At 35.7% G+C, this 26,718-nt stretch overlaps 2 protein-coding genes across 8 annotated transcripts in view; one reads left to right on the top strand and one right to left on the bottom strand.

Moving 5' to 3' along the window:
- ZFHX4 (zinc finger homeobox 4) overlaps window positions 1-26,718 on the top strand; it is a 149,007-nt gene that overhangs the window by 84,148 nt on the left and 38,141 nt on the right. The window lies entirely within an intron of this gene.
- The window catches only part of PEX2 (peroxisomal biogenesis factor 2), a 113,178-nt gene continuing 102,478 nt past the window's right edge, over window positions 16,019-26,718 (bottom strand). The window contains exon 5 of the mRNA XM_032701762.1: window positions 16,019-17,376. The gene's annotated coding sequence lies outside the window, so the exon portion shown is untranslated. The remainder of the gene's footprint in view (window positions 17,377-26,718) is intronic.

The raw sequence follows: 26,718 nt of genomic DNA, 5'->3' as shown, positions 1-26,718 counted from the left end.
ATTAAATACTGAATTTAGCCATTTGGTGGATTCTGAGGTGCCCTCAAGATCGTTATTATTCATGGAAACTGTGTGTTCATCTGATTACTGAGATGAGATTTAATTTTGGGTATGTTGACTTTCAGTCAACAGATATGACTAAACACAGGCAGAAATTTAAAAAATGGGCTCAGGTTGTTCTTTACCAGCTAATACTTCTGGTTACGGGACAGTGCTGGCACCAGTAGATGGTTTTGTAATAGGAATCTGAAAGCTGCCAGTAGCAGATGCTGAGGGAACAAACAGAGGAAGAGGTCAAGCATATAGTCATGCTTCCCTGGCATAGCTTCTGGCAAGTTTTCCAGACATCTAGTTTTCAGCAGACCAGGCTTAAGCTGTGAGCACAGGAGAACAAAGAATACCTACTGACTTTAATAATGGAGAATGTCTCAGGAGGGACAGTAGGAAAAGGGAAAGTGTGACCTGGGCTCTAAAACCTGCTGGGAATGAGGATGTCAGAGGAAAAATAGACATGTCTAGATAATTGTGAAATGTCAGAAATGTGGTTATTCTGGATTCATGTTGGGTGCTGGTTGTTTTAAAATATTTTATCTAATACTTTGTTTCTAAGCAATATGTTTTGAAGTAGAACAGCTGTTTGTAGGATATGTCCAGGCTCAGATTGCAAAAAGAGCTGCAGGGCCTAGCTTGAGTCAGGCCTGTGGAACAATACCAGTTTATAAAACAGAAAATATGCAAAACACACTGCAGCCTCAGAGTACGAACTGTGTGGAGAGGTAGAGGTACAGAGGGTTGCAAGATCCAAGAAATTCTTCTAAAGTCTACATGAACCCCAGGAAACTCAAGTGTCTGACCCAAAAATGCCTTACAGACAAGAGCTTGCATCCTCGTGGCCAGAATCATCTCTGCTGGAGTTACACCTGCTCATTAGAAAGGGAGAATCAGCTATACTCTTTGAAGAAAAAGGCAGAAGTAGAATCAGTCTGCAGTCATGTCACCTCACCTTACAGAGGTTTCAGCTAGTGTTTTCCAGTGGGATCCACAACAGGCAACTGGGAGACCTAGCTCTTGGAATAATCTGTCAATGAACCAATGCAATAATTACTCATGGGTAGCACAACACATGTCTAGGCAAGTGTCAATTTGTACCTGCCTAGCTCAGGTGTAATGCTACAGAAATGTCTCCATGTCCTTGCTACTGACTCTTCCTGTAGAACAAATTGTTCTGGCAATAGAAGAGGATTTTATTTCAATGAATCTCTTCGAAACATGACAAAACATAAAACTAACCCGAACTATCCTAAACCTGGGTCATGTAGTCACTGATCACAATTAATCTTTTAATTAAAATCTATTGGCTAGGCAAAATTAAGAGTCACATTATAGCCAGTTGACTTGTTTTTGATGGGTTTTTTGGTTAGTTGGATTTTTGCTCAGTTTTGTTGTTGTTGTCACATCAACCTGTTGAGTGGCAAGTCAAATTCTAATGGGCCTTGAGGAGAAAGATCCTGATGGAAACGGAAATACTTCTCCTGGATAGGCTGTGCCAGGCCCACTTCAACAATAAATATAAAACAGTATCCTGAATTAATGTGCTGCGTTCTTTTAAGTACATTGCTAATCTGAGGCCTGGCCTGTGCAGGGAGAACCCATACAGAAAAATATGCTTCTTAAACTGTGTCTTTGCCAGATGACACATGACACAGGACTGAGACAAACTGAATTCTCTTCATTTCCCCCTATTTTTTATCTTTTCTCCCAACTATTTAAGGCAGAACCATGGGTTGAAATGTCCTTCTGGCTTTATACATATGGAGATAAATATATATAGATAAATGTCACCTTCTGTATTTGTAATGGAAGCTCTACAATATCATTAAATATATTGTTTTTTCAACTTACTTTAGAAGGGGTAGTAATATGAAGCAGTTGTACACAATTATTTCAAAGAAGTCCTCTGGAACATATGGATAGGAGCTTCTTACAACTGTAAAGCAAAAATATTAAATAATATACATCATTTGGTGGCAGAAATTACATTATCTATGCTCTGTCTAATAATAATTACTTCATGTTCATATTCTGAATGTTTGCTAGTACTCTTTATAGGATGTCATTAGAGTACTTGCTTGAAAACCTCTTTTTTAGTTATTATGGATCTCGTCCTTTTTGACTTTTGAGGGAAATATGAGATGTTACAATTCCCTGTGGTGGGCCAATTACTTGCTAAATTTTTATTATTTTAGTATACATCAAAGAAACGGTTCAGCTATATAAGCCTGAAAAAATTAATGAATTTTTCTGTTTGTTTTTGCATTTTAAAAATAATTGTAAAACATTCCAAAACAATTCTCTTTCTAGTTTGTTTCGAAGAATCATATGAGCCTGGACTGAGACCTCACTACTCAACTTTTAACCTTGAGCAAATTTCCTTAAAAAGGGAGAAGGGGGTTAGAGGGGAAGGAGGAAAATGAAGAAAGGAGGGAGGGAAGCCTCAACAGTGGAAATGCTGACCAAACCTTAACTATAGCATCATGAATGGTGATGCTATAATGCAATGCTAACAAGGACTCCTGAGATAAATACATCAATTAAAGGCTTGCAGGTGTGTCACAAGGGGTGGATAAAAAGAGAGAATGGGAAAGGATTTGTGCCAGCAGATCTTATGGTTTTATAGTAATTAGTAATCTGTGCAGATGTCTATTATGAGTAACTAACAATAAATCTTGGTTTCTGTTTTGAATATTGCTTTTGTTTCCCAAGTTCCATGCCTGAAGGAGAGAAAGAAAATGACTAGAAGATTAATTACTGCAATGGTTATTCCCAATGAGATAAAATGGAAAGTAGTAGTCTTCTGAATGAGATTAAATATTCTTCTTATTATTTTCGTAATTTATTTTGATAACAGAAAACTGAAGGTAGTGTAGGTTGTGTGTGGGTATATATGTACTTATTTTTGCATAATGATGGAAAAATAAGTCTACTTTGCCAACAGACTTCCTTCAAGCTATGTGCAAAAAGCAAATCTTTTTTTCTGCTTCAGCAAAATAATGGAAAGGTATCCAAACCTTCTACATTTGTGCAGTAGCCTCTAAGCACAGTGAAGAACTGTAAGTAAACTTTACCACAGAGCTATGTTTTCCTTAGCCTCTCCATCTGCTCATTTTTGACACCCCTGTCATTAACTGTCATTTTCCTTTAAATATACAGTGAAGCTGAAAGGCCAGCTCTACATCACATCATTTTAGATTAGGGGCAGTTCCTTTGAGCTGAGCACTGTTTAGGTGTCAGAAAGAAGTCTCTGACCTCTCTCGTACCGCGCTGCCGCAGGGCCTTAATTAGTACTGACTCCAGCCATTACTGCAGAGAGGACAAAGGCGACCACATCATTTTTCTACTTAGGAAGTTAGCGTCTGACCTAATAACTTGTCCAGGCTCGCAGGACACTGTAACGGCCGCACAATAGCAGTGGGGATTATTTGTCAGATTCTTTCCTCCTCTAAATGTAGGAAAATCAGGGAAGTTAGCTATTGTATCCTTCAGTCTTGCAAGAGCTGTTTTAGGGTTTCACTCCATTAATTTGTCGTGGAGAAAATGACAGACAGCAGAGTAAGATATTCAGAAAAATAAAGAGTGTGATAATGAAGTGTAGAGTGTTTTTCTTCCTTGACTAGCAGTATCTGATTATTTAAAACATCACTCTTACAAGATCTGCTCTGGTGCTATTGACTTTAGTGGAATTTTATCACTTATTTCATGAACAACAAACTCAAGTCCAGAGTCAAATGAGCTCCTTTTTTTCTCTCTCCTCCTTCGTCCCTCCCACCCTTTTTCATCCCATCCCCCAATCTCCTAGCAGAAATTTGCTGTCATATATTTACAGTGCTTTTGGCACAGCATTTTTGGTCTATTTCACTAGAAATTGCAATTATTTCATCAGACTTCAGCATTATATAGTTCCACAGAATCTCCTTAATTTTCCTATATGTTTGGTAACATTCTGCTGAGGAAGATTCATGCCAGAATATAACTGCTTAATCTAGAACTCCTCTCTCTTGTTTTGTTTTATTTTATTTTCTTTTACTTTATTATTTATTTTTAAAATTAATTAAAGCAATTGAAATTGCTATACAAGTTGCACAGACTCACATCATGTTCCTGTATTATCAGCCAGTGTCACATGCTGCAGCACAGACACACACTTTATGCTACTGCTACAGAAATTGCTTTCACTGTAAGTACATTTCAGAGAGTTGGCAAGATGATCTAAAACTTGCACAAAGCTAAGACTGATGATGATCAGTTTGTCAAGGTATAGGTATCATGAATACATAGTATTTTTGAAAGCTGTTTAACCATAATTGATTAGTCTACTACCTCGAGGCTCGAGTTTTGTCCTTCTTCTGTAGGCAAGAAGTAATTCTTCCTGCTTGCCTTACACCCCCCTCAAAACAAAAAGAAAGAAAAGAAAAAAATTGTTTCTAGTTCTTATATGCTTTTCCACACGTCTTGGTCTTTGTAATTTCAATTCTAGTTAGGATTATTTTTACTATAGTGACTTTGAGCCGGATTGGAGTTTCAAAAATACCGTAAATTACTGCATTTCTAAGGAAATCTCTTCTGAAGTGATCACAGAAAGGTAATTACAGTATTATTAAAGCTGCAAAATGTTGCATAGTGTTTCTTGTGCTCAAACAGCATCCAAAGCAGTAGAATGCATTTAAGTTCTACAGCAGGGCCCAAACTGGGCACAATTTGCAAGAGACTAGGCAAGTTTCTATATAGAGCTATAACACGGGATAAGACTGTTGGGGCCAGACTGTTCAGTCTATGACAGTGTGATCAAGCATTATTTCATGTAGTCTATGAACTGAAATAATAGTCTATAAAGTATTTTGGAGTAGCCCTTTGACTACATATCATATATTGCAATTTCCGTATTCTCTTTTAGATTACCCACATACATTGATTTTTTTCTGAGCAGCAGGAAGGTGAACTTTACCTTTCCAAGCATAAATAATTCCAGATTCAGAAATGTTCATTTCACCAGAAAGGTACAACACAAAAGAGGTCTATATGAAGGGGCTTCTGACTTTCTGTGGACCTGTATGTCTACAGAAGTTTATTCTCCAGAACTGGGAACAACATCTGCTGGCAGCTATTTCAGCAATTTAGCTGATGCTTTTTGCCCTCCATTTGCTGAAGAACAATATCTGGTATGTGATGCTATTCAGAAGTTAGATTAAAATTTTAAAGGGCCCCTGCCTAGCAACTTCTTAAGGATTGGCAGCTTTATTATGGAAACCACATTAAACTGAGAGTTGCTTGCCATCATTTTCCCATTGACACTGAAGCACTCAAGAAGAACTTCAATGCAACGTAAAGGCATCCTGAATGCAGGAGTCCCTCCCACCTGCCACTCCTAGGGGCATTGTAGGCAGCTATGTTCAGCACTTATGGATGAATCATAAAAAGAGGGATCTCATCTTCCCCTCTGTCATTTATGTAATCAAGATTAACCACGTTTTCAGATTATTGGCCACTTCACTGCCTCTCCCCACTGGTAGTGAGGCAAATGAGATGCTCTAGCAGAGGTATATGAAACTGCCTGAGCTGTGGGTATAGAGTTAGAAAACAGGAAATGTGGTGAACTTGTATGAGAGTTTCTCTCTCACCCGAGACTTCCTTTCTTTTATACCCTCTGAGGAATGCTAGAAATTCTTCTAAGCTGGTTGATTTACCAAAGTTTTGGATTTGGATTCAGGGGATTGGAAGGTCATTAGCGTGTATTATGGGAAAAGGACCTGAATAATTAAGATCATATTTGTGTATATGTGTTTGCATTCATGTGGCCATTATTTGTGCATATGGATTAAGGCCTGCACACATGCAGAAGAATATACATGATCATTAATAAGTGAAGTCTTACCTGTATTTGTATGTGTGACTGAGCTTATGATGACTGCTTTCACAATTTTTTTTATATTGCTGGTAAATAATAGGCATTTTCTAACTTTCAAAAAAAATTTTTTTTTAAAATTTTGCTTGAGGGAAAAAAGTCAAGAAAGGAAAAAAAATTAGAGACAAGGACTACTTGTAGAGAACATTAAAGTTTAGAGACAAACTAAGAAAAGCCCAAGAAATCAGAGTTGAGTTTGACATGATACTTTTCTTTTTTTCACTTTTGCCTCTGTGTGTCTTCCTATTTTTTTTTCATGTGTTGGTTTCTTTGTCCTTCTTGTGTGATAAATTAAGGAGAGAGTGTCAAGCAACTTAGAATATTTTGGCTTTGGTTGGTTTGATTCATAACTTTACTGTTGCTAAGATCTACCTCTTTGGCCTGTGAATAATATTTTTTTTGTCACAATGGTGTAGTTATAAGAATCAGTTGGTTTTAAAGCATATTCAACCATCCTTTTTACTTACTTTTAATCAACTTGTTCTTCCAAACAAGGTATGGAATTGATAGCTGTTATTGATTGCTTGTAGCATTACCTAATCTTCACTAAATGTAGGAAGCTTTTCAGATTTAGAAAGGTGGCAGAAAATGTCTAGTAATGATGCTGCTGGGAATTGAAGCTCAATACCATGGTCAGTATAAAAGTGATATAGCTATAAGAGGTATTTTATTATAAGCCCATTGTTTTTTATTAAATGCTCAAACTAGTGTAATTTACAGATACTTTGAAGTTGCTTATGTATTTATCAGCTGCTTCAGCATTTCGTTTGTTCCAATTTACACAGAGAAGAACTTCTATTAATGAGAGTGCACTGGAACTTTGGAAAACTACAGAATGCAAGGAAAACAGTGGTGTAATAATGTAAAAAAAAAAGAGATGTCATTTATGCTTTCAATACAAAGGGAAAATGTAAGAAATCATTACTAAAACAGATATAAACGTGACCTTCACTATGGTTCAGTAATTATCCTAGTCCACAGTATGGTGTTTGTATCATGATTTCCCTTATTTCCTCTTTGTTTTCATTTTTATCTGGGTACTTCACTGGTGAGTAATAGCTAAAGGGAATCCATTATGCAAGGCGAGCATTCAGTTTGCAAGTGAATTTGCTTGTAGCTATTGCCACATTTGAACCTCACTAATGTATGTAAATTAAAAACTCTGGTATTCGGATCGCTCCTGTTTGAAATAAAAACAGAATCTGATCATTACAATCTGCAAGCCAGGTATTATCACTGGACTAGTGAGCCGCTGATGATAAATTGTACTGAATAGCTTGTGGATAGAATATTTTATCTCAGTTCTCTATCACACAGCACTGCATAAAATAAGAATGATTCATCAAGCATGAGAGCTGGTGGTTTATGAAATTCATTGCTCACGGCAAGTGTATTTTTTAAAATTCAAAAGACAAAGCAACTCACAAGGGTTATTTAGTAATCAGTGTGAATTACTTCTAGGTATAAGCCTTAGTGGAAAAAATTAAAAATACATTTGCTGTACAGGAAGCATTATTGCTGAAGGTGCTATAATTTAACTGCTTCTCTTCTATAGGTTTTTTTTTTGTGTGTGTATGTGTGTGTGTGTGTGTGTGACCACTTTGGATTCCAATCTTCCTCCCCTTTATTTTTAAAAGTGAAACTGCATAATCAGTTGTAACAGGATTATTACATCGAACAAGTCTATTCTAAAGTCTCAGCAGAAACATCTTCAGGGGCTTGTACACCTTAGGCTGCAGTGGATATTTTGTTTATTCAAAAGGACATGTAAAAGAAGAGCATTATAAAGTCATCTTTTTTTCCTTCAGATTTACAGTAAGAATGTTTCATTTCTTCTTGTATATTGATGTCCCAAGGCAATGTTCCAAATGAAAAGATAATAACTTATGAAGAAGTGTCAAAAACTAATTAAGTTTTGTAACTTGTTTTTCCTTCACATAAAGTATATTTTTCATCACACTGTCCAGTCACATGCTGGGATTCTTGCTAACATCATCACATGCCAGTCACACCAAGTCTCAGTAGTTCTTCTCCTCCTGTCATTATTTTCAGCATCAATTAATTTTCTTCTGACCTCGCCTTTAGAAAATGTAGCAGAGAATTATCAGTGCATGCTTTGCACAGTCTATTTGGAAGGCATTAGGCCACTGTGTGTATTTGAAAATGGAGTAGGCCAAACATTATATTTTCTCACCTGCAGGGTTGCCTAGTAACCTGAATTAAGGATTTTCACCAAGCCTTCAAGACAAATAGAAAAACTGTAAAGCAGGTTGACCCAGGTGGGAGGCTCAGACCCACTCATAGATTAGCATTTTGAGTGGGGAAATATAAAACACAGCTTCTCATTAGCGTTTATTGTGGAAATAGTTTTTTGTAGTTAAAGCAGCCTATTTTCTCAGTAAGTGAAAAGAATGTGATGCATCGTATTTCACTGTTGTAAAATTTGTGTTGTGAAGTGCACTTTGTTTTACTTTTTGACATATTATTTGCTTGTGGACTGTCAAAATTGAGGACTCGATAAAGGGATTGAGGAAATGTCTTTGAAACATGTAAATATATCTTTTAGCGTTCTGCTAAAAGCATGCACGCTCGCCTGTGTTGGGTAGCAATTCATGTAGATATGTTCAGCTTTCATTTAATCACTTCAAGGAACTAAATTCCTTGTTTAATGTATTGCCATTGAAAAGAAAGATTAGTGTACTTTAGAGGTGGGGGTCATTCTTTGTAACGCTATTACAGCTTTGTCCTTGACATGCAAGATTCCTCCAGAAAAGGAAGAGGTGGGGGGGCAGGGGGAGCTGGAAATTCTGCCTCAAAGGTACAAAGCAAAGAAGTAGCACAATTAGAATGTCGGCACATAGTGACAGTCCTCTGCAAATGATGGTGTCAGGCCACTGAGGGGCCGAGGGTGGCAGAAGTGACATTCACCCTAGCAAGATGGAAATAAATGCCCTGTTTGATAAAAGAAAACAGACAATTTATGTATACCCTGAAGAGTTAACAGCTAGTGAGCCATTCCTATGGGTCAAGTGCTGCATTTGCATTTTGATGGGATGTTATCAAGTAATTAATGCACCAGTCAGGATTTATTACCTCAGGAGTGAACTGAAAGGTTCATTACAAAATCGGTTTCACTTGAAGATAGGCATTTCCTCAGAGTTAGCTTTTGACATGTTGTTCCTAGCTCTCTCTGCCTGTGGCAGCAATGGTAGAAGGCCAGTGAGGTGAAATTCATTGCTTAATAAGGGCATTCACTTTGGGTATTCTTGTGATAATAAATGTATACATCAAGGCCGCACTGCCTTGTCAGTTTAATTGCTTCTTGTGCTCCTTAACAAGCCAATCTTAATCAGTCTGGACCATGTTATGAATAATTTAGGGATCAGCAGACTTCACGCTTAATAAGATATACTAGATTATAAAACTTAAGTGCACTGTTTATAGAAAGCATGCAAAACAATTTAAGTTTTTATTAGCAGCAAGGAAAAAAACCAAAACAAACCCAAACCCGAACCTAGTAGTAAGTTTTTCTAACACTTGCAGTTTGTGAGCAACAGCTGTGTGTCTCCCTCCACTTCTGTAGAAGGGCCACAGTTTGGCCTTTCTGTCCCCCTAAGCCTCCACCAGACATAATGGGAAATTTGAGCAGGCCATGAGATTAACACCCAGAATCTATGGCCAACCAGCAATTGTAATTTTAGAAAACATTCTTTTATCTTTTTAAAAGCAAAGCAGATTGTATTTTAAAACATTTTCTGATGGACAATAATTACCCTTTTGTTGGTGGTGGTTGACTGCCTACATGGATTTTAATGCAATTATTTAGATTTGAGGTTGGGATGCCAAACCTATGTAAACAATAGGATTTTTAAATGTTTTTCCTTTGTTTAATGATACAGGCAAAATGTAGCATAGACTGTAAAACACTCCTACATAAGATGTGAATTATTAAAGTAAGATATTTTTTATTTGTTAAGGTAATACAGAAATACATTAAAAAGTAACAGAAATTGACTCCAGTCTCTCTGAGCCTATTATGATTCCTCCATCTAATAAGTAATGTTTGACTGAAAAGGAACATTTAACCTTTTTGTTTTAAAAGAATTCTTCCCTTTCCATTTTACCTCAAAATTTGCAGGCTATAAGTTGTCCACAGTAATGCATCATTCAGTTTATGACATCTAATAAAGGCCTACTGCAAGCATTAGAACCAGGTGCTTCAACAATTTTCCTGTTTGCTTGTAGCTGCTTCTGCTTGTTCCCTTATAGCCTATATGGGGTGGGGGGAAGGAGAAAAAAAAAACAACAACCTAACAAAACAAAAACTCACAACAATTTTCATTATTTTCGTTTTTGTACCTTTCTGTTAAAGCCTTGACATATGCTGGCAGCACTACGGTATCATTTGATGCCCGTGTAAACAATAGCTGCCTGTGTGTCTGAACACAGAGTGTATTTATTAGTATAAATATAGATGTAATTAAAGGCTATGCTTTCAGTCATTAGATAATGTATTAAAATAATGTTATTGTTCAAATACACTTATGAATCAGGAAGGTAGGTACCAGTAAATGAAAAACAACTTCAAACCTATTTCCCAACCTATAGCTGGACTATCATACTCCTTTGTTCTTGTGCAGGTTAATAGAGATTGAGGAGATGGGCAGAGGAAAAGCAGTGCAATTTTCTGCTATTTAAGCTTGGCGAAATGGCACTCTTCAGGAAGCAGCAAAAAGTATGAAAGCGTAATAGGCATTTTAAAAGTAGAAGTCCATATAGCTGCTTGAGGGATCCTCAGATTTAGGCATGCATAGAATCACGAATGAGATAATCAGCATTGTGAAATTGAAACCTGTCTGCTGCCTGCTGCTGTTCTTCCCTCTTTCAGTGGAGTGATTTGTAACACTCATCTTCTTCAGGCAAGGCAGCCTTCAAGATTATCCAGAACTGTCAATAGTAATTGCCAAAGTATTTTATTACCTACAGAAAATCAAAGGAATTTTATAACCAACAGTTATCAAGTTTCAATACACGGTATAAAGAGAGCAATTTTAGTTGGAATACAATCGTGTTTGGCTTGCTTTTATGTTCTTGAGACAATTCCTGTGCAACCAACTACAACATTCACTATATTTAAGCTGGAGGCAAGAATATGCATGTGTACTTGTAGTTTAAAAAAAAATTACATAATGCTTACAAGCTTCTGCAAGTAAGTGGATTTTAACTGCCATACAAACTATGCCTTCGCTAATTACTTCTAAAAACAATGAGGTTTCTATAAAACTCGAGATGACATTTTAAAATTCTGACAGTAGATGTAAGTTTAACTGGGGCATTCTCTGTCACGAGGTAAACAGAATGCCTGGAAATTAGCAAAATATGACACTGATTATAAAGTCTGAAAACATTAAAGTTGCAGCTCTTATTATATTGCCTTAATATTATTGCTATGTGAACCACAGTTGTGATTGTCAGCCATTCATTTAACACAATTCTGTTATGCTACAGGGTCACCCGTGATTCAAAGCTTTTCAGCTGCTTGGCTTCTTACTCAGGCTATGCATGAGTGAGGACTGCATCTTCTGTTCGACAGTGTTTTTCTGAGCCATGCACTTCACTTTCCTTCCCTGACACCAGGGAAAAAGAAAGTGTGATTGTCTAAATGTTTAGTGGGAGAAAATTCAGTTTCTATTTTTGACAGTGTATTTCCCCTCTAATTTATAATGTCAAGACTTCAGTGACATGACTATCTCTATGGGTTCTTTTAAAAACAAATATACAAATTTACTTGTGAAAAATTAATTAGCATGGAGAAATGCCTCTTTTTAAGTTCCAAAACAGATGGGTGCACTTGTATTTTGAGTCATGTGCGCAGGATTTTATTAATGGCACCAAAAAGCAGATATCATTTTTACTGAAAGGGTGCACTGAAAGAAAAACAAACCATGAAAAAATTTTATACTACTACAGCCATGAAGCTATGATTATAGCCTAAAAGAGTGCTCTCTTTTCAACTGTGAAACTCCTTACTCTTTCTATATAAGCTTTTGTTTTTTAAAAAAAGACCTCTTAATTGAATTATTAATTGTTGTTGAAAGGGTAAAGTACTTTACCAAGAACCTCCTTTCATAATACTGCAATATATGAAAAATTTAGCAAAATGCTAATTAGGGGAGAGGTTATTTATATACTATTAAAATGCTGATGTAATTATCAGAGTTATTCAATTACACCGGATAATAGACATTTTTAATGTAAGGAAGATGGCTAGCCTGCTGGAATTTTGCTAATATGAGGAACTTACACTGGATCCTGTATTTTTTTCCCCTCTTGTAATTTATACTAATTCGTTTGTATGGTATGGTGTGTGAAACATGCATTGATACATTATTCCATCTAGTACTTCTGTATGGATTACGAAGGTGTATTTTATATATACATCAACCAGAATTCTGCAGATGTTCAAGCATATCAGAGGAAACTACACTGATTTGTCCCTTTTCAGGAGAACTTCTTTACCACACCTGCACATCCTGAAAGGAGGAACGTTCAGGGCTAACACAGAGTTAATACAATAACATAATCACATTTCTTATTTACTTTAAGCTGTGGTTTTGAACAGAATAATGACAGGACAAGTTGATGTTTGCATTTTTCAGGGTCTGGAACTTGGTATTTGAAGTAGATGAGTGCAAATGCTACTCCCTTTATCCCCTAGTTTTCTTAGTAGAATATTGTCGCATTGATAAATCTGGAATTGGCAAAAGCCATAACTAAGTGTGTAGCATGGGTATTTAGTCACTCTCTATACATATTTAAAGTATTTTTCTTCTTGTTTGATTCATTTTAGTTTAGACTTTGCCACTCAGGGTGTATGTTTAAGCATTTTAGAAGTCTCATTAATTTGGTTATTAAAAGCAAGAAATATAAATGGTACAGAGGAAGCATATACCATATTATTCCAGATACTGAATAGCTCAAGAAATGATTAGTGATAGCTTTTCTAATCAGATATATAATCGTGGAGTCTGTCATAATGTAATGGTGTTAGGGACATGCAGCTGTAATACCATGTTCTCAGAAGAGGAGTGAATTGTCTCTGATTCTAAGCTGATTTTAGTATTGGCATTCAGAGATTCAGAGCATAGGAACAAAAGAATCTGTCTGTGCAAAGCTGTACTGCAACTCATATTAATCTACAATGTCTGGCAATGAAATTGAATCTTTTTAAAATGTTCTTTTTCCTTCAAAAAATCCAGAATGCAAGTTGTTGGAAGTTTTAAAACAGGAGGGAAATGCAGAACAGGATATTTGTTGATTATAGTTCAGATATAGATTTCTGTTAGGACACAGAATCTGACAGTGTTAGCAGTAGCACAACTCAAATTTGGTGGAACTAGTCTTAATTTTCACTAATTTGAATGAGAAAACCGTAATAGTCACTCATTACTATAGAGAAATAAATTGCATTTCTTTCTTAAATCTTTGTTTGTTTAAACCTTGTATGGTTACATTTAATTTTGGATTAGGTAGGGTAAGAGTTTACTGAGAAATTGCACAGCTGTATTTATACAGAGCTGTACCTGATTCCCACCTCCTGTAGTGTGAGCAGTGGTAAGTGAACTGTTTCTGTGTTGTTCACTCACTCTGTCAGATCGAAACTCAGCTCAATAGCATTAAACTAGCTCCCATTTGAAAGATTTGTCTTACAAAACCCTGAAAACTACTCTGAACATGCATACATTGATTTTGTTGCTGGAATCTCCTGAGCTTTGATGAAAAGGAGACTCCACATGCAGGTGAAAGAGGGTTTACCTCTTCAATATTAAAAAGAGAAGATTAAGCATTTTTGTTCAGCTAAGGCTGAACTAATCAGTGGCATGTGAGAGTGAGAGGCTTGGCCTCACGCCTATAGTATGATAATGTTATTTTCTTTAGTTGAACAACTAGTTCAGATTTCTCCAGTAGCTGCTTCTGAGTAACTGTCTACCGTTATTCCCATGTGCACAGCTAAATTAATACCCTGGGGTGCAGGAGTAGAGGTTTTTATTTTTGTCACAGAGGTATTAGTCATGTTCATTGTAGGAAATTTGCTTAAATTTTGTCCTGGAAAAGATGCAACTGTTATATCAATTCACAGAACAACATCTGTATGATACTGTTCTAAATGCTGAGCAGTTTGGTATTGGTGGAGGAGATAAGGCATTTTTTCATAATCAGAAGTTTGATTTCATTCCATTTAGTTCTATTAAAGCATTAAAAAATGGAGATGAGTGACTTCCACAAACTTTCATATTTTGCCCTAAAGAAAAAAAATGCTCATTTAGGCTTGCAAGTTCGAGAACCTTTCCTTTTTTGTCCTTGCTAGATACATATTCTGCACAGTACTTGCTGTTATCATAGAATATACCACTATGGGAATTTTTGTGGAAGAAGAGTAGGGTATCTTTAATTTGCATATGTAAAAGAGAACGTCACCATAATGTAAGGCACAGCATCCTAGATAAAACAATAGTTTTTCACCTTCTACTGTCTGATCTGGCTTTCTCTTGTATTTACTTGTGAAAATTAAGATCGCTTGAAACTGTGGCACCAAGTAAGGCTTTGGGAGATATAGAGGGAAAAGGCAGTAATTGTTTAAATGAACTAGCCATGCTGTAAAATATCATATAGCATGTTACAAATATATCTAAACTTAAGTCTTATCAGCCATGCTTTTGATCTGTAATAAATACAATAGCAAAACTGAAATGAATGCTAGAGAGACAGATAAAACTAGATAAGGTGTTTTCAGAAATTAGATAACATGTATTTTTTGTTATTTGTAAGAATCACTTGTTTTGCCTCTTAGGCATATGTTGGTTGCATTCTCGCACAGTATGGTTCTTCTTCAGCAGATCTGCTCCCCTGCCATCATTAAACTGAGGTCCCACTCCAGAAGTATATGGAAAATCAAATAAAAGAGAGAGTAGCTTCTTAACTACATCTCACATTATTTAAACTAACAATGACTCAACTGGAAGACTAGTTCTTGGTGATGATTTAGCCTTACTTCAGTCTGAACACAAAGCAGAGACGACAAGAAAAACAAGCTCTGAAATAATTCGTGGGACTAGAGGATTATTCACAGTGCAATTGTGAATAATCTTCACATCCTCCTGTAATAATAATGTAAGATAAAACTCAAATGTATTGAATAACTGCATATATTCTTAAAAATATTTAGTGCTTTTATTGACAGAGAAATATTTATTTTACTACAGCATTTCCAGTTTGCTTGACTTACGAGACTCAGTAGCACACCTATAGCAGTTCTGAATTGAGGAACTTAAAAACAGTAATGATGAATTTAGGTCAGCTGCAATTTAAAGAAGGTTGCTGACATTTTAGAATTACATGATTCTGTTGGAATTAATTTCATACGCTAATTCTGTTAGACCAATAAACATAAGTTGTAAGGGTAGAAGCTGAACTGGTAGCATAGTTTTTCCTAAGCCAATCCATAAAGGTGCCTCTTCACCTCTTTGATGTGATAAGGAAGTGTTAAATCAAAGTGAATCCTTTTCCTGCATCTTGGGACAGAATACTGCTTAAGCCAATTGTTACTATTCCTGAGTGTTTTAGACAGTGAACCATGCATCTCTCTCTGCACATCAGAGAAGATTGTAGTAGTCATTGTGCCACCTGCTATCACTTAATTAGTATAATCATCTAATTTCCAGTTGGAAATAGTGACATCATGCACTTTTTAGTAATTGTAACTGTCATAATATATTCCAAATTATGTTACACTCACATGATGTGATTTAGAAATTTTAGGAGAGGGTATTTGCTTTACATTTGGACACTGGTCTCTCTGATCTTGACTCTCGCCCAGCAGCAAAAGTCCGTAACCAGTTCTCTGTGTTATTATGATCCTAAAGATATCACTGGTTCATATAATAACTTTGCAAATGAGCCTTTGGTAAGTATGATTTAACCTTTATTGGACAGAGAAAAGAATAAATAATGGAAACAGCAGCTCATCATAATGTAAAACACACCCGTGCTTCAAAGAATTTCATCTGGTTTGTTAGCAAAATAATTTTTTAAAAAAATAGAATGTTGGTGATCACATATGCAAGTTGAATTTTATATACATTCTGTGATTCTCAGTTTAAGGAATAATATCAGTTGATCAGAATAGGTCTTCATGTTTAAACATTACTGTATTGCAGCATTTTTTTGCTCCTGGAGATCGCATCACAGCAAACGAATAGGTAATAAATGAGTCAGTTTGGGGCACCTTCATTTCATTGGATGGTTCTGGGCTATGAGGCTTCAAAAGCAGAAAGAGAGAAAAAAGAGAAAAAAAAAGGCAATGACATGAAGGGACCTAGGCAAACCTGAGCCACTGTCAGAGCTAACCCTCCCTCATGCCCAATAATACTGTCTGGCTAAGCAAAGCACTGCCACATATATATCAGACAAGGTTATTACCACTCTGCTTTGTAAACATGCTATGCCTCCTGGACATCTTCTATTTTTATTTCATTTTTGTGTTATATCTTATATGTAAATCTAGGCTGGCGAGAGTCGGGAGGCATTCATAGCATTGGGCCAAATTCATTCCAGGTGCAATTCCAGGTCTGTTGACTTCAATGAAATTACACCTGGGATGAATTTGGTCTATTATTAACTGTAGAGATTACATATCCAGCTTCTATAGTATGCTAAAATACCCAGAATACATATAAATAATGAAGTATGTAATTACAGTCCTGGTTTTAATTTGTGTTCCTAAATGTACTGATGCTTTTGCACATGTTTATAGTTATAGCTATTCTATTGTAGTGTATTTTTGTGTAGTACAAATATATTTGAGTTTTGCTTTAAAACAGAGATACACACAATGTTTACTTTCAAATGTCTCAGTAAGTCTTTCAAAGTCCATATGATGACTGATTCCATGTTACAATTTTAAATTATATTGGTCTTAAGTATAATACATATATACCTATAGATACATAGATATAAACATAGATATATATAAACATATACAGGGTATCATGATACTGCCACTTAACATTCTGCAAACAATGAGCTTAAGTTCTTATGGATTAGATGTTAATCAATACACACAAATAGGTGATCTTGTCAGAGTTGGCAGGAACCAATAGACCCGTTACCTATCAATATTAAAGATTTCATTCATTTGTATGTTTCTTGTCTCAAACAGTATATAACAGCTCCATTGACAGGAATTTGTGCCTGACCCAAACCAAAAGCGAGGCAGTATTTAAATGGGCTCTTCCTTCATTAGGAGGCATAAAAAGCATAAGTATGACTTACCTCTGCATGCATCTTCTAATTCCATTCACTTCCCCTGTATCATTTTGTACATTCTTGCATCTTTCAGTATTACACACTGTGAAGACCTAGTAAGCGAGTTAAAGTCCGATGACGCTAACGAATCCCAGCGCAAATGACTGAATCAATAGGAAACCAGCCACTGCTGTTTAAGTGTATCGATAAATGTACCTTTATTTTCTCTTGAATGGATAAGTGTCGCAGTTAAGAGTCCTATGGATCTCTTAATTGAAAGTTAATTTTAAATCAATAAAGAGAGTCATTTAAATATTGATTAGTCCTTTCTACACGAATTGTTAGCTGATTTTTTTTTTTGAAACAACTTTGTTTAAATGCAATCAATAGCCCACAATCAGTGCGTTCCATAAAAAATTGACAGATGTTCCCAAAATGCCTGCTAGGCATAATCTTATCTGTTTACATATGTAGCATAGGTATTTCAGTCCTTTTCAAATGTACCTAAGTATCTATGGCAGAAATGTGCTTTCCTTAAATACCAAACTGCACTATTCTTTCCCTTGTTTTTCATAAAGTTGGTTCAAAATTAAAAAGGAAGAGTTCTTGGATTTCCTTTGATTCTACAAGTAATATTCCTATTGTTTTATTAATGCAGGCAGACGGCAAAAGAAAAACGCCCTTGTTTTTCACAAAGGGAAAAGAGATACAGGTGCACGTGTACTCTGGAATTTGTGTGTCATAATCCATCAGCTGTGTTATTATATGCCAAATGATACTTAGCTTTTAATTATGTAGAAATTTCTGTAGACATTGTGTATGCATGTTGAACAGTAATAATTTTTAGCTTTATTTCTTGGATATCGTCTCTCTTTCTCCATAGCAGCATATAGCAAGACAATTTCATTTCAATTTGACAAAGCACACAGTTAAGTTAAAAGGATACAAATTTCATTTCATGAGATTTCACTGAGATTAACCTAATAAAATAAACTTAGCTACATGTGGCTTTCAACATTTCAGCAAATATGACACTCTTCTAACATGCCTTCCCACAACACTTTCAGTAATTTTCTTGTAGTGGCCTGCTACAATTTAGTTTGTCTCAACTAGTGCTAAAGTCAGACTGGACATTTTGGTGCAAGCAATATGAATTGCACTTTTCTCATGTACCCTCTAATTAATTATAAAGTCATACTTTGATGTACACACCTCTGAAGTCCTGAAGTTGTCCTGTATTTTTATTTTCCTTATTTTTGAATTTTCAAATCCGGTGCCTTTTAAGGAAGGCTTGACCTTCTAAGTAATTAAGCCCTTTTTGAAGTATGAGAGCATAAACTTAATTATAACAAATCACAAAATTATATAGATACAATTTTTTCGAAATTAACATTTTTATTTTCAGTGATCTGACAAATAAATAAAATTGACTGACACTTATTTTGACTGACATTTGACTGAAGATTATTACCATAATAATATTACCTTTCTAAATGACAAATTAAAAATTAAGTCCCATAATTAAAACTGTTTATGACAGATAGTAATTTAGGGCAGAAAATAAACAACCTTTTTTTTTTTTTTAAGAGTACTATCTAAGGAGAATAAGGGTTTCTTGGAGGGGAAAAAATCTGACATGCAATATAATTTACTCTATTTTTGCTGTTAATACAAATGCTTCCTGCTGTTCTGAAAATCCACTATTTCTTAATCCAGCATTATTGTCCTTCTAATGCAACATTTCAAACCCATTTTGCTCCATTTTCTGTTAGAAAAGCCATATTAAAAGGGAAGATTAAAAAGAATCAGCCAGGTATCATTGTTTCATATGCATATGGGTTCAGCATGTGAGGATGCTGTTTCTAGGACCAGCCTTAAGATGTGACTGATAGATCTTATTTGTCTGATAGAGTTGACCAGGGAAATAGAGCTACAGCTGGTTACTTCATTAGGTCTTCTCATTGATTGAACCCTGCTGAAGTGATGCAGCAGGCTCCTGAGATAACTGCTGGTAATAGAACAAAATGAATTCTTATCACAGAGATTGGAAAGGCCATTAACCCTGGCCTCCAATGCTTTTCAGAGGTCACAGACAGGAAGCCAAGCGGTGACTGGGAAAACTGTTTTCTGTCCAACTACAGGTCATGTTAGAGGGGGTCTGTGACTTTTTTACCCTTCGGCTTCTGTACAGATGAAACTGTTACACTGGCAGATGTTAATAATCAGCTGTAAATAAATATTGGAAGCAGAAGAAGAAAAATGAGAAAGCACGGGAATTTTTTTCAATAAATTTTTAATAAAAGAGCAATTGTTTCTGTGATATTTACTGCCAGTTCTGCTGTAGATTTTTGCCTAATACTTTTCCATATAAATTGAAAAGAGAAATATGTAGAGGCACTTAAAAAAAGAAATTTAATATGGTTTTATATACAAATACCTTTCCTTCCTTCCTTCAAAGATGACGATTATAATTGCCTGCTGCCTGCCTGCTTGCCTTATTCAGCAAGCCTATCACCAGTTCATCTGTGAATTAGTGCAGGGCGCTGTTTGCCTTTCACCTGGTTGAGAAGGGTATATATCTAAGTAACAGTCCTATAATTTACATTTAATGCAACCTTTCAATTGACCAAGAGCCCACAACCTAAGCCCCCATCTCACAGCTGAGGACTTTCCCACATTTGTCAAGTCAGTGCCACTCCAGCATCAGCCAGGAGAAATCATCCATTTAGAGCCTGGAGCTGCACATGACAGTTTTCCTACTGCTTGTGAGAAATCCAGCCATGGCAGAGGTAGCTTTGTGTTTTGCTTGTTTGACTCTTGCTTTGAGCAGCAGCGTCTTATTATACACATGGATAAAGAAAATGTAGTGGGATGCATCTTATGAAATAAAATGGAACATTTTCTCTTTATTACTGACATATATAAGGCATTGCAGATATGTGTTGTAGGTTGATTTTAGCAGTATGTTGGTGGCTTCTATCCTTGTGATTGTGATTTAATTTCAGTGTCTGTGGTCATGTGGTATTCTCTGCTGGAGCCAATCTTTCACAAGGAGCAAGTTCATTTAAATGTAAATGGGGTCCTGTGGATGGAAAAAAATACATACTGCATGTCTTCAGCGACCCACCCAAGCATTTGGTTTGGCCTTCCATGCATAAATAATAACAAGAAGGTATGCTGTCATTGCCTTGCTTTAAACACCAGAAGTGGTTTGGCACAGCAAAAACCTCAAGCACTAAAAAGAGATTGGTTTGGATAAACTCACAGCTCAGATCCCCATCCTGATTAAACAGCTTAAAAAAAAAAAAAAAAAAAAGTAAGAGAGAGAGAGAGAGTTACAGAGTTATTTTGAGGAGTTGTGAATTACAGGAACAGCTGAAAACCAACTCAGGCTAAGAACATATCAGACCTAAAAATACTCTGAAGTAACAGAAAGCTTGTCATTTTGTTAACTTGAATGGATTTTTTCTCTTAATTGTTTGTAGCAATTTGCAAGAGTGGGATGTGAATGTGGTATAAGTGGCAATATAATTGGCATTAATTTAGCATAAAAATGCAAACCTACATTTTCTAAGTAGTTACCTTCCCTTCCACTAAAACATGGAAATATATTACGTAACTCTAAAGTATGTGTGGCTTTTTTCAAGGTGTTATTAAATATGATAAAATGGAATTCTTTTTCTTTATTACTGTTGTATATAAGATGTGAATGATTGCACACCTTCTTTTTATCAAAATCTTGTGGCATATATATTTTCACACTACTAAACTCATTTGTTGTCTTCTCATAGAAATACTCCAGATGTATTTCAACAGAACTGAAAAGTCTCTCTTAGAAATTCCCTTTCCACCAAGCAAAATCATACACAGCTTTTCATCCGTGTGGATGAATAGATATATTCTCTAAATTATTTCATTAAGTGCACACTTTTATTTATCTCTTTTATTAAGAATGTTATGTTCTGTTGCAGATGTTTCATGGCATGACACACAGGCCAGGAATCTCAGTGTGTGATACCTTTGGTGAAACTCATTTATGAAACATCCAAACTTCCAGTTAGCTGTGCTCTGAACTAGGAACTTAGCAAAATGTTGACTTTGTTCCAGAGCTGTAATAAAGGACTGGTATTTACTGTTTTCAGAGATTTCTGAAGAATATTTGATAAGCTTTTATCTTCTTTTTATAAAGTGGCATTATAAAGAGCTAGATTTAAGCAGTATAAGATTTGCCATCCAGGGTAAGAAACAGGATATTAGTGTTTGTGTTACTCAACTATATTAGGTGTAGCTGTGAATCAGGTAATTTTATTCTGGCGGCTTCAAAATCCAAAATGTTCTTCTGTTGGTTCCTCTTCCTTTATTTCATTGAGCTGGTTAGGTAACAATAATCCAAGTTGTATGTTTAGTTTTCCTAAAAATTCCAGTGAAATAAATGTGTTATCGATACATAGTGGCTGAGGTGATGTGTTTTTCTATCTGGTATATTATTCACCATTGGGGGATATACATGTTATGCTGTTTTTCATTATTTGGTTTCATTCCATACAGACTGATTTCCACAGAACCTCTTAAGTCTTCTAGGTATATTTGCTGATAATCCTGTATTGTTAGAGTTTTTTAATTAAAAAAAATGAGGTCAAATACTGTCATGAGAAGTAAGAGGTAGAGGCGTTTCCAACCTACTTCTCCTATCAGAAATCTTGGCAGTACACATGATATCTGAAAAGCAACATTATTGGTTGCAATGTGGGCAATATGGGATTAGTTTCTTGTTTAGAATGTGTAAAATTATTTTCCCAAGTGCTTTTTGCTTAAGCTTGTGATTTGAAAGATGTATTGGAGAAAGCAGTCCATCTCCTAATTCACTAGTCTAAAGAAACAGACTTGAGAAAGCAGTGCAAATGTCAAGCACTTCATGAGAGAGAGCAAATCCTATAGTGGGTGGTGCTACTCTAGGAACATTTGCGGAAGTGGTATAGCAATCATCATATAGAAAATAATCTAAAGACCATTGACAGACTAAAAGCCATTACTGTATTTTAGGAAAATATTAGGTTTCTCACATAAAGATAAGCTATGGCAGAGAAAGAGAGAGTATCACCACACTGATTAATTTTAAGTCAAGTTAAAATTAGAAAGGCCTTTGAATAAGGCCTTTAGAAAGAAGGAGCTCTGAAACTGACTTAATACAGTTCTTTCAAAACAGCCATATATCATTTCATGGATATTGTGAAAATTATGAGCATCCTTAATTTAGTAACTTTTTTAGAAAAAAGTAATTAATGGGATACCCTTTACGTGATTGGAAAGACACTTAAAAATGGGCCAAAAAATAGATATTCAGCCTTTGCTCAGAAAGGACAAAGGGAACGCCTTTCCCTAGAAAGTAGATCATAGCTTTTTTAATGCAAATAGTTAACTACAAAAGATGGCATCTTCCTGTAATGTAAGTATTGCTGTGCATATCCTGCAGCGAGATATTTGACTAAAGCACTTCAAGGGCAAAGGAAACCTGATTTCTCACAGGTGCCAAAGGATCTATTTACAACCAGCTTGCTAGAAAGGAATGAAATCCACTTGGCTTGCAACTGTTTTCAGTTTGGGAGGTAATACATGTGAAACTTCCTGAGGTCCAAATATTGAAGCATAAAACCATAAATACGGTGGAATGATAGAATTAATGGTGCCTGGCCCAGGTCAGGAGACAGGGTCCAAGTTCCTAACTGTATCCGTGGCTTCCAAGATGGGGAGCTGGCTTTGGGTTTAAGTCAGTGTTTCTGGAAATTAAGAATTAGGTATGGCAACTTCTCCAAAAACTGACACAAACACAAGTGCTACTGTTTTCCTGTTGCATTGAAGGTACTTGCAATGATATTTCTCTAGATCCTACAATAACAGATGGAATTTGTGGTTTTGTTTTCTTGCATTTGTAAGATGTGATAAATGTTACATATTTTTCTGCTGTCCATGTCCAATTTAATCAATATTACAAGTGTTCCCATGTGTTAGGCGGAACGGTGGCAATAAAGTGAAATTTCCACAGCTTTTACACATTGAAATTCTCAGAGGGCAAGATTCTTATAAACTTCATTTTGCTTCCTCTGTAATAGATTGAATAGCTCCATTCAGGAAGAAAGTCTGATGTGCTTTCTCATTTTTAAAATGTAGATAGTAAACCAAGCTTTACTCTCCTTCCAGCTCTTTAAGAACTTTTAACTTTTTAATATTCTTTTACCGTGAGTGTTAACAAATGTACTTGTCTCCAGAATTGCACTTATGTCCCAGTGTGACTCTGCATTTGAAAATGGGGGAGTTAATTGAGGTAAATTCCAGATATTCCCAAAATTTTTTAAACTAGTGTAATTTAGGTCAGCTTAAGACTGTTTGGAATTTCTTATTCTACAGGAATAAGGAATTGGTAATGTCTACTTTGAATGAACCAACTACACTGGTTCTGTGCCACTGGGCGTCCTTTTCATTTTAGGGCTTTCCTCCCAGCCATTTAAACTATCTTTTAGTGATAATGAAGCAATGAAGCAATGATAAACAACCTAAGATCTGGTCTTTAGTCCCAGAGTTCATTATAATAGTTTAGAACTTTTGTTGTGTGTTTCTTGTTCTTTTGGTGTCCTCTCTTACAAAGAATTACTGTATTGTCTTCTTCTTTGTACAATGCATCATTTGGCTTCAGCAATCACTAGCAGAGTTCTACTTCATTCTTCATGACTGATTATTTGTCTTATTAAATTCTCCCCTAACAAAGAAAAGTCATGAAGCACTGTAATTCAAAGAGATAGTGGAATGTTCACAGTTCTTAGAGGATGTACCACTAGTTCTAGCCTTTATTTATATGAAATTATCATTTCTGTTGCTATTATGCTCTTTCAGTGAGAAATAAACAAACAGTAGGAGGAATATTAAATAAGGGGTTTAGGAAAATTAGGTTAGATGAAGAAACGATAAAAAAAGATTCAACACAATTCAAATGAAACAGCAGGGTATTAAATGATACTGTACATCTATAAAACTGTGTATGTTGATTCACTGTTACTTGGTAGGCCAACTGTTTTCATTTTATGTACCATAAAATTATTGTAATTGCATTTATGCTTAAGCAAGGGTGGGGACACTTTAAAATGGAACAGGCTGTGTACTGTTTTCTTAATCATATGAGCCCTAGAATAATTATCAAACAGTGTTTTCCACAGAGTTGATCTATAATTCATCTGAGGAAGAAAACATCTTCCCAATAAAAGATTTTTTGTCCTCAATTTTTCAAAGGTTTCTTTTATTATTATCATTAACCCAATTATCAAATTTCACAACTTCTCCATTTCGCAACTTCTTTTTTCATATGTTTATAGCTGGAGGGAAAAAACATAGGTGGAGACATTCAGTAAAAAGGTTTTTACAAGGCTTACAGTTATTCTAAGTTACAGCCAAGGGAATTTAATTGGGGGAAAGTTTTTGGAGGGTAGATTGTATTTTTTGACAGTTTGTAATATTTTCGATTCTTTAGCTCAGCAGTCATGAGACTGCATTTAAATTCCTGAATTTATAAAGAAGTCAAACTTGAATTATCTGTGAATAGATTACCTGGACTGTGGCTCAACCACAGCCCATCTGCTGCCCACACCACTGGCTGCAGCCCATAGCTACAGAATACATGACACAAAATAAATATTGCTCTACCAGGTCTGCTCTGCCCACTGCAATTTAATACCATTCCTATTTTAAAGGAGAAAGTAAGTGAATTACTTCAAAAGTGAATGTACTAAAAGTGTTCTTTTAGTGTAGTTTACATATGGTTTTGTTTTATTTAAGTACCCCCACCCCTATAGCACCCTGGATAATTGTGACTTTATTATAACATATTTGGGTTTGAGTTTTAAGCTTTCTTTGAGCTTCGGCCTTAAGAAATAGTGGTTGTGTTTTTTTAATTGTTTCTTCTTCTTCTGTTTTCCCCACAACTATGGCATTATCTTATTCAGCTTTGTTGTCAAGTGATAGTTCATGTTCTTGCATAACTCCTCAGGTGAGATTGTGAGTATAGCACCTATAATGAAACTTTCCATAAAAGTTCTAAAAGTCCAAAAGCTGACTACTCTTTCTTCCATGTTGCCAGGAGTCACACATCTATAACTGAGCTTGTAGAAGCACCTTACTTGCCTTTCATTGCTAGAGGCTAAGCAGTCAGTCTTGGCTTCCAGTAGTGGGCCATTCCTTGGCTATGAGGCAATGAATGACAGCAGTAGGCCTGAAAAATTTTCTATTTGGAATCAAGCAATACACATGATACCTAAAATTTGATCAGCAACTGCTTTTGGAAGCAATTCATTGAAAGCTGCTGAAGCTGCATGTTGTCTTTGAACTATTTAGCAATTTTGTTTTCACCTTTGTTTTTTTTTTTTTGTTAGAAACTAAAGGTTGAGTTCAAACTTAGTTATGCTGCCTTTATTGTACTCTCAAGTGATATTTCTTATATGATTTTCAATGAGTAACTTGTGAGGAAGAAGATCTAGTTGAATCAGATTCCTTTTTCAGCTTCTTTCTATCTCTTAAAGGTATGGCAGCTGATTTTTCAGAAAGAGCTGAAATACATTCCGTGTGCCCAAATGGACCTTCAGACCAATCCTGTTTCTATTTTATTTGGAAAGGCAGGATGTATGGGGTTGTCATAGCTCATAAAACGCCGTAGGAATAGTATTTTCTTTCTATTTTAAAAGCTGACTTAAAATTTCTTAGTTAAATAAAGGTAAAAATTATTTTTGTTACATTGATGTCTGAACTTCCTTATTCAAGAGATGCAAAACAGTTTTACTTAACCCTATGACTGATGAAAGGTAAATGTTCAGCTTAGTTTTAGGTTTTTTTCATGTTGAAGCATCTAGCTTCCCTAGTTAGAAGCAAGTAAAAAGTTGCACACTTCTAATTCCCTGTGTTCTCAGTTTCTGTTGAAGTCAGCTTGTCAGTTGATTCTTCTTTCTGTGTGTGTGTGTATATATATATGTATGTATGTGTATATATACATATATATGAGCAAATAATTTAACTTTTAATGGCATTCAACTCTGTATTGACTTTGTGAGATGGTATCCAAAAGCAGCATGCTGTACTTGTATGCACAGATCTGGAAATGGGCACAAGCCATGCAATCAGTTTGAGCTTAGTATCCTGCCAGGCTGACATCTTCTGAAGATACAGAAACATGCATATGGTCCCTCTTAGCCATCAACTAAAACATGGCATTTCTTAGTTTGACAAATTTTATGCTGCACATGGGGGAATGAGTGAGGAGTGTCACATTCACATGCAGTTTCAGAAAAGCCTTGGATGAAGAGTCTCTTCCTAGTTCCTCATCATTTGAGAATATAACAAGTGTGTTTATCTGTGCTTGTCTTGACTAATCAAGTATGCTAACCAGACGTAGAAGCTTTCACAAAGCATCTAGATAA

This window comes from Chiroxiphia lanceolata, chromosome 1 (assembly GCF_009829145.1).
Source record: "Chiroxiphia lanceolata isolate bChiLan1 chromosome 1, bChiLan1.pri, whole genome shotgun sequence".
NCBI classification, from domain to species: domain Eukaryota; kingdom Metazoa; phylum Chordata; class Aves; order Passeriformes; family Pipridae; genus Chiroxiphia; species Chiroxiphia lanceolata.
Note: the sequence above shows the minus strand (reverse complement) of the source record. Positions and strands in the feature narration are given on the sequence as shown.